The following is an 8,108-nucleotide window of genomic DNA, read 5'->3' on the forward strand; positions in this document are numbered from 1 at the left end:
CTTGTAGAGTACTGTTGATGTACTTGTGGTGAGAAATGAACACTTGATTTTCCTATCCTGCCATTTTGACTGCTCTTCTGGAATGCTTGATAAAAATATTCATTGCAAGGCCCTCCCATATAAATGCTAATTCTGTTGGACTTAAGTACTGGTTGGCCATCTGCACTTTTAAAAAAAACTTATTAGTTGATTTTCAAGTACATAACCAGTTAAAAATTCTGCTTCTAAAATATCTATATAATACAACTATGAAAAGAAGCAACACCCAAAGGACAAGCAAGGGCCATTCATTCTGAGTTTACTATAGCAAGGGAGTCAAACAACAACACTTGAAGTTGGCAAAGAATTAAAGACATACAGAAGAGTGAGAAAGTTTTATAGTGAAAAATGAAAAGGCTTCAGGAATACTCTAATTGTAGGTTGTGGGCATAGGGAAGCTGAAGGCAAGCTAGCTAGAAGTGAGACATCATATGTGATTGATTCAAGGATCATATTTGGTTTCTCTGTTTTGTCTTAAGTGGGAAATAGAAGCAAAAATTTGGGAAGCTGAAAAATATTGAGCAAGTCTTGACCATTCTGAGCCAAGTGCTACAGGGGCTGTAGTTTGGCTTCCTGATCTGTTGCTACAGAGATCTTGCTGTTGTCCATTAGCATAGTCAGTCTCAACAGATGGCAAACTAAAGAGGACTGACTTTACATAGTTGTTGGTGTTCACTTGCTAAGTCACTAAATTGTGTCTGATTCTTTGCAACCCCATGGACTGCAGCATGCCAGGCTTCCTTCTTCTTCAGCAACTCCCAGAGCCTGCTCAAACTTATGTCCATTGAGTGAGTGATGCCATCCAACCATTTCATCCTCTGTTTCCCTCAGTCTTTGCCAGCATCAGAGTCTTTTCTAATGAGTTGGCTCTTTGCATCAGGTGACCAAAGTACTAGAGCTTCAGCTTCAGCATCAGTCCTTCCAATAAATATTCAGGGTTGATTTCCTTTTGCTGTAAATTTCCCTCTTAGAACTGCTTTTGCTGAATCCCATAGGTTTTCAGTTGTTTTGTTTTCATTGTCATTTGTTTCTAGGAATCTTTGATTTCCATTCTTATTTATTCAGTAACCTCTTCATTATTTAGTAATGTACTGTCTGATCTCCATGACAGTGTTTTTTGCAGTTTTTACCCTGTAGTTGATATCTAGTCTCATACCGGTGTGATCAGAGAAAATATTTGATATGGTTTCAATTTTCTTAAATTTACTGAGGCTTGATTTGTGGCCCAAGATGTGGCCTATCTTGGAGAATGTTCCATGTGCACTTGAGAAGAAAGTGTGTTCTTGTGCATTTGGATGGAAAGTCCCAAAAATATCAATTGGGTCCATTTGGTCTAATGTTTCATTTAAGGTTTCTGCTTCCTTACTGATTCTCTGTTTTGATGATCTGTCCATTAGTGTAAGCGGGGTGTTAAAATCCCCTACTATTATTGTCTTACTGTTGATTTTCCCTCTTATTCCTGTTAGTGTTTGCCTTATGTATTGGGGTGCTCATATGTTGGATGCATATTCACAATTGTTATATCTTTTCTTGGATTGATCCTTTGATCATTATGTAATGCCCTTCTTTGCCTCTTATAATAGTCTTTATTTTAAAGTCTATTTTATCTGAAATAAGGAATGCCACTCCAGCTTTCTTTTGGTTTCCATTCACATGGAAAATATTTTCCCATCCTTTTACTTTCAGTCTGTATGTGTATCTAGGTCTGTAGTGGATCTCTTGCAAGCAGTATATATATATATATATATATATATATATATATAAATTTTATTTATTTATTTATTTATTTATTTTACTGTGTCCATTCAGCCAATCTGTATCTTTTGGTTGGTGCATTTAATCCATTTACATTTAAAGTAATTATTGATATATGTGTTCCTATTGGCATTTTCTTAATTATTTGGTGTTTGTTTTTGTAAGTCTTTCCTTTCTCTTGTGTTTACTGGTTATGTAAGTCCCTTTAGTATTTGTTATAAGGCTGGTTTGGTGGTGCTAAATTCTCTTAAATTTGCTTGTCTGGGAAGCTTTTGATTTCTCCATCAATTTTGCTAAATAAGTAATCTTGGTTGTAGATTTTTTTCTTTCAGTGCTTTGAATAAATCCTGCCACTCCCCTCTGGCCTGCAGAGTTTCTCCTGAATGATCCACTGTTAATCATGGATTTTTCCTTGTATGTTTCTTGTTTTTCCCTTGCTGTTATTAATACTTTGTGTTTAATTGTCGGGAGCCAGCACGGGAGATCCCACCCATGACAAGGTCATGCAGAGAGGCCTGAAGGGCAAGGTGAGTCAGGTCTCGAGGGGTCCTCTGTTTGAGCATCTACCCCCAAACCAAAATCTGTCTGTTTACTCTCTGCTATACTATACTCTTCTGACATTACCACCTTTTCTCTGGAAAGAGTTAATTCAGAGCTCCAGTTAACAGTCTCCTGCATATAAAAAGAATGTCTCAGCTTAAGCCCTTTTGATGGCTTTCTAACTTATCTGACTGGTCTGCTTTACAACTTGTGAATTGTTTACAGCCCCCAACTGTGAGAGGCACGAAGCTCAAAACATCTTAAAGATATAGAGCCTTTTAGAGTTAAGAAATAGTTTGGTGAAGAGTTTGTTGAGTTAATGTTTGCTGCCAGGCCTCCATATTCTTTATCTTTTAGGCACCTGGGAGGATATTAATCAATGTAATCAGGATGCAGAAATAGGAATATTGTAGTTTTGATGTTAGCAATGCTAGACTTTTGAGTTAATTAATTTTCTCTTTGTTATAAATCACTGTACTCCTTTTTCCTTGTTATAAATTGTTGTATCCTTGCTATGTGCTTTATTTAGTGCTTTCTGAGAGTGGCACCAGACTTTGGGAAGGACAACATTTTTAGGGCAAATAAGTCTTCTGGTTGACAAACACTTATCAGAAAAGGGTCGAAAAATGTTAATTGGCCTTCTGGCCAGAAGATGATATAAATCACCTAAGATGTGTATAGGACTAAGTATGCAGAGAGAAAGCCTGGTCTCAATAAGAGTCAGGGCTGCTGATGCTGCATAATTTTGTATTATCCATTGATCTCTATGTAAAATCAAAAGGTATATAAGGCCTTTCTGGACAATGGGGGGGGGGCAGTCATTGGAAAGACTGGTTTCCCCCGTGTCTTCTTTTCTTACTCTATTTTCTGGCTGAATTCCCATCTGGGGCATGGAGGCTCGCCATGTCTACTTACTTGCCCCGTCTTCTAAGATCCACACAAGAGGGAGCCCAAGGCGGGGCACCCCCCACTATTCAAGAGGACGCCGGTGGCCTAATGTAGATGGTGCAAATTCCTTGTCTTGGAACTTTATTGGTTTTCCACATAAACCAAGTTGTTCAGCCTCTTTTCTCCACTTAATATTCCTACTATACTATTTCTTCCTAATTTCTTTTATATTTCTAAATAAATACGTTTTTCCTTGCCACAATGTCCCCACTTCGAATTATCCTGGATCCACCGGGGCTAGACCCTGGCAGTTAATCTCTGTTAACTTGATTAATATGTGTCCATTTCATCTATATTGTGCATCTTGCTAGCATATAGTTCCTCATTATATTCTCTTATAATCCTTTGTATTTCTGTGTTGTCTGTTGTAACCTCTCCATTTTCATTTCTAATTTCATTGATATGATTTTTCTCCCTTTTTTTTATGAGTCTGGATAGTGGCTTGTCAGTTTTGCTTATCTTCTCAAAGAACCAGCTTTTAGTTTTATTAGTCTTTGCTAAAGTTTCCTTCATCTCTTTTTCACTTATTTCTGCTATAAACTTTATGATTTATTTCCTTTTGCTGACTTAGGAGTATCTTTGTTCTTCTTTTCCTAGCTGCTTTAGATGTAGAGTTAGGTTGTCTATTCGATGCTTTTCTTGTTTCTTGAGGTAGGATTATATTGCTATAAACTTCTCACTTAGAACTGCAATGGCTGAATCCCATAGGTTTTGGGTCATCATGTTTTTGTTGTCGTTGGTTTCAAGGAATCTTTTGATTTCCCTTCTTATTTGTAACCTCTTTGTTATTTAGTAATATATTGTTTAATCTCCATGACTTTGTGTTTTTGCAGTTTTTACCCTGTAGTTGATATCTAGTCTCATAGCATTGTGGTCAGAGAAGATAATTAATATAATTTCAATTTTCTTAAATTTACTAAGGTGTGATTTGTGGCCCAAGATGTGGTCTATCCTGGAGAATGTTCCATGTGCACTTGAGAAGAAAGCATATTCTTCTGCATTTCAATGGAAAGTCCTGAAGATATCAACTAGGTCCATTTGATCTAATGTTTTATTTAAGGTTTGTGTTTCCTTATTGATTCTCTGTTTTGATGATCTGTCCATTGGTGTAAGTGGGGTGTTAAAGTTCCCTACTATTACTGAGAAGAAGGAGTGAAGCTGCTCAGTTGTGTATGACTCTTTTCAATCACATTAACTGTAGCCTACCAGGCTCCTCCGTCCATGGAATTTTCCAGGCAAGAGTACTGGAGTGGGCTGCCATTTCCTTCTCCAGGGGATCTTCCTGACCCAAGGATCAAACCCAGGTCTCCCACATTGCAGGCAGATGCTTTACCCTCTGAGTCACTAGGGAAGCCCACAGAAAGTGAAAATGAAAATGGCTCAGTTGTGTCCTACTCTCTGTAACCCCATGGACCATACAGTCCATGGAATTCTCTAGGCTAGAATACTGGAGTGGGTAGCCTTTCCCTTCTCCAGGGGATCTTTCCAACCCAGAGATCGAACCCAGGTCTCCCGCATTGCAGGCAGATTCTTTACCAGCTGAATCACAAGGGAAGCCCAATAACACTACTACTGTGCTACTGTCAATTTCCCCTCTTAGTCTTGTTATGTTTCCTTATGAATTGAGGTGCTCCTATGTTGGGTGCATAAATATTTACAACTGTTATATCTTTTTTTTGATTGATCCCTCGATAAATGTGTAGTGTCCTTTTTTGTCTGTTATAATATTCTTTATTTTAAAAAGGGGAGGGGCAAAGAACTAAACAGACATAAAAAAATAAAAATAAAGTCTATTTTGTCTGAAATAAGGATTTCCACTCCAGCTCTCTTTAGGTTGTCATTCTCATGGAATATCTTTTTCCTTTTTTTTTTTTTTTTAACTTTCAGTCTGTCTGTGTCTCTAGGTCTGAAGTGGATCTCTTGAAGGCAACATATATATGGGTCTTGTTTTTGTATCCATTCAGTCAGTCTCTGTCTTTTGGTTGATGCATTTAATCCATTTACATTTAAGGTAATTATTGATATATATGTTCCTATTGGCCTTCTCTTGATTGTTTTAGGTTTGTATTTGTAGGTCTTTCCTTTTTCTTGTGTTTACTGGCTATGTAAGTCCATTCATTATTTGTTGTAAAGCTGGTTTGTTGGTGCTAAATTCTCTTAACTTTTGGTTCTCTGGGAACCTTTTGGTTCTCCATCAATTTTGAATGAGATCTTTGCTGAGTATCATAATCATGGCTATAGATTTATTTTTTCTTCCAGCACTTTAAATATATCCTGCCATTCCCTTGTGGCCTGCAGAGTTTCTGCTGAAAGGTCCACCATTAATTGTATGGGTTTTCCATTGTATGTTACTTATTGTTTTTCCATTAATGCTTTTAATATTCTTTCTTTATGCTTAATCTCTTAGCTTGATAAATATGTGCCTCAATTTATTTCTCCTTGGGTTTATCCTGTAAGGGACTCTCTGCACTTCTTGGACTTGACTATTTCCTTTTCCATGTTGGGGAAGTTTTCAACTAGAATTTCTTCAAATTTTTTCTCAGTGCCTTTCTTTTTCTCTTTCTACTCTGAGTGAAGTTGCTCAGTCGTGTCCGACTCTTTGTAACTGTAGTCTATCAAGCTCCTACATCCACAGGGTTTTCCAGGCAATAGTACTGGAGTGGGTTGCCATTTCCTTCTCCAGGGTAGGATCTCCCTCATTGTAGAAAGACACTTTACCATCTGAGCCACCAGGGAAGTACTTCTCCCTTAGAACCCCTATAACTTGAATGTTGTTGTGTTTAATATTGTCACAAAAAGTCCCTGAGGCTATCTTCAATTATTTTCATTCTTTTCCCTTTATTCTGCTTTTCAGCAGTATGCCCACCATTCTATCTTCTAGCTAACTTATCCATCCCTCTACTTCTGTTATTCTGCTGTTAGTTCCTTCTAGAGTATTTTTACTTTTAGTAATTTTGCTATTCATCTCTGCTTATTCTTTATTTCTTCTATGCCCTTGGTGATTGTATTCATTGTGTTAAATGTTTCTTGTCTTCTATTCTATTTTCAAGGGTTCATATCATCTTTACTAACATTATTCTGAATTCTCTTTCAGGTAGATTTCTTATTACCTCTTAATTTATTTGGCCCTGTGAGTTTCTACCTTGTTCTTTCACTTGTGCTATATTTCTCTGTCTTTTCTTTTTTCTTTTTTCTAACTTGTCTACTTGAGGTATCCTTTTTCCAGGCTTTAGAGTAGTATTCCTTCTTCCTTTTGGTTTTTGCCCTTTTAAGGGAAATGTTGGTTGAGTGGTTTGTGTTGACTTCTTGTTAGGCGTGACTTGTGCTTATGTTCTAGTGGGAGGGGATCAAGCAGATAAAGCCAGTCATTACAGAAATAATGGGACATATACACACTTCCACAAACACAGTTATAACCAAAGTATTCTAAAGAAAAGAGTACAGGAGATTGACTTGGTGTACAAGGGAAACCAAAAGTGATATTGAACAATTAAAAGCAGAGCTAGCTAAGGCTCAAACTAGAAAACTGAACCTGAGCAGATTGCCAACTGGGGAATATAGCAAGGAAAGCTCACAAATTTAACTTGCTTGGTAAAAAAAAAAAAGGGTGAAGGAAAAAAGGAGAGGAAAAAAAGAAGAGAAGGGATTGAAAAGAGAAAAGGAGAGAGTGGAATAGAGGGTAAAAAAAGAGAGAAAGGGAAAAATAAAAAAGCATAGATAGTGTGATTTATAAGAAAATAGAAATAAATAAAAAGAAATTCTCAAGGTCATAGTTCTTCTTGGTTGTGGCATCTGCTCCCATTGATGTTGTTGGGTTAATGTTCTTTGATGTTTCCCTAGTTGGGGGAGCTTGTGACTGTGTTCTGGTTGATGGAGCTGGATCTTGTCTCTCTGAAGAGCAGTGAAGTGTCCAGTAGTAGGTTTTGGGTTGTCTATGGGTTCAGTGTGTCTTTGGGCAGTCATTATGGCTTTGATAGTGTTAGACAAGTTTATTTCCACAGCCACTTTACAGTGGCGCTCTCAGCATATCTTCACTGCCACCAGCCCCCTACTTGTCCCTGAAATCATTGCCCTTGCTTCTGTTCCCTGGTCCATCCTGCACTGCTGACTGAAGTTTGCTAGGTAGAGGCTTTTATGGATCTTTCCTCGGCTCTCTGACCATGCCTACTCTGTTATGGAGACTTGTGTGGGCTTTTCTCAGACCCCTGAGCTTGCCCTCTGTGTTACAGAGCTTGTGTGCAATTGTCTCGGCTCCCTGGGCCCTCCCTCTGTGTCATGGGGCTTGTGTGCACTTGTTTCAGCTCACCAGGCCTGCCCTCTATGTCTTGGTACTTGTGTCCACTTGTCTTGGCTCCCCACACTCTTCCTCTGTGTTGTGGTGCTTGTGTGCACTTGTCTCGGCTCCTTGGGCCTTCCTTCCCTCTGCATCATGGGTCTTGTGTACACTTGATTCATCTCACCAGCCTGCCATGGGGCTTCTGTGTTCTGCTTTCCACTCCCCATGCACCATGAGCATTCTGTACTCTGCAGAGGTTTGTATGCCTCCCCACTCTAGGATGCCTGGGCCCTCCCTCGTTCTATGGGGTTTCTATGGGCTTCTTGTTTCCCTGAGCCCACCGCCTGGTGGAGGCCAGAGTCCACGAGCTGTTCTTGAGCTGAGGAGTGAAGCTGTCTCTGTTTTCTGCCCTCTCACTCCCTGCTTTGCCCAGTTTTCCAAGACTCCACACCTCCCTCTTGGGCCTGACTGCGAGAAAGCTTCCCTGAACAGGGGAACTCCTCTAGTTTCAGGACTCTGTCCCTACCTAGGGGCACAAGCTCCCATCCAG

The sequence above is a fragment of the Capra hircus genome, unplaced genomic scaffold (assembly GCF_001704415.2).
Source record: "Capra hircus breed San Clemente unplaced genomic scaffold, ASM170441v1, whole genome shotgun sequence".
In the NCBI taxonomy this organism is placed as follows: domain Eukaryota; kingdom Metazoa; phylum Chordata; class Mammalia; order Artiodactyla; family Bovidae; genus Capra; species Capra hircus.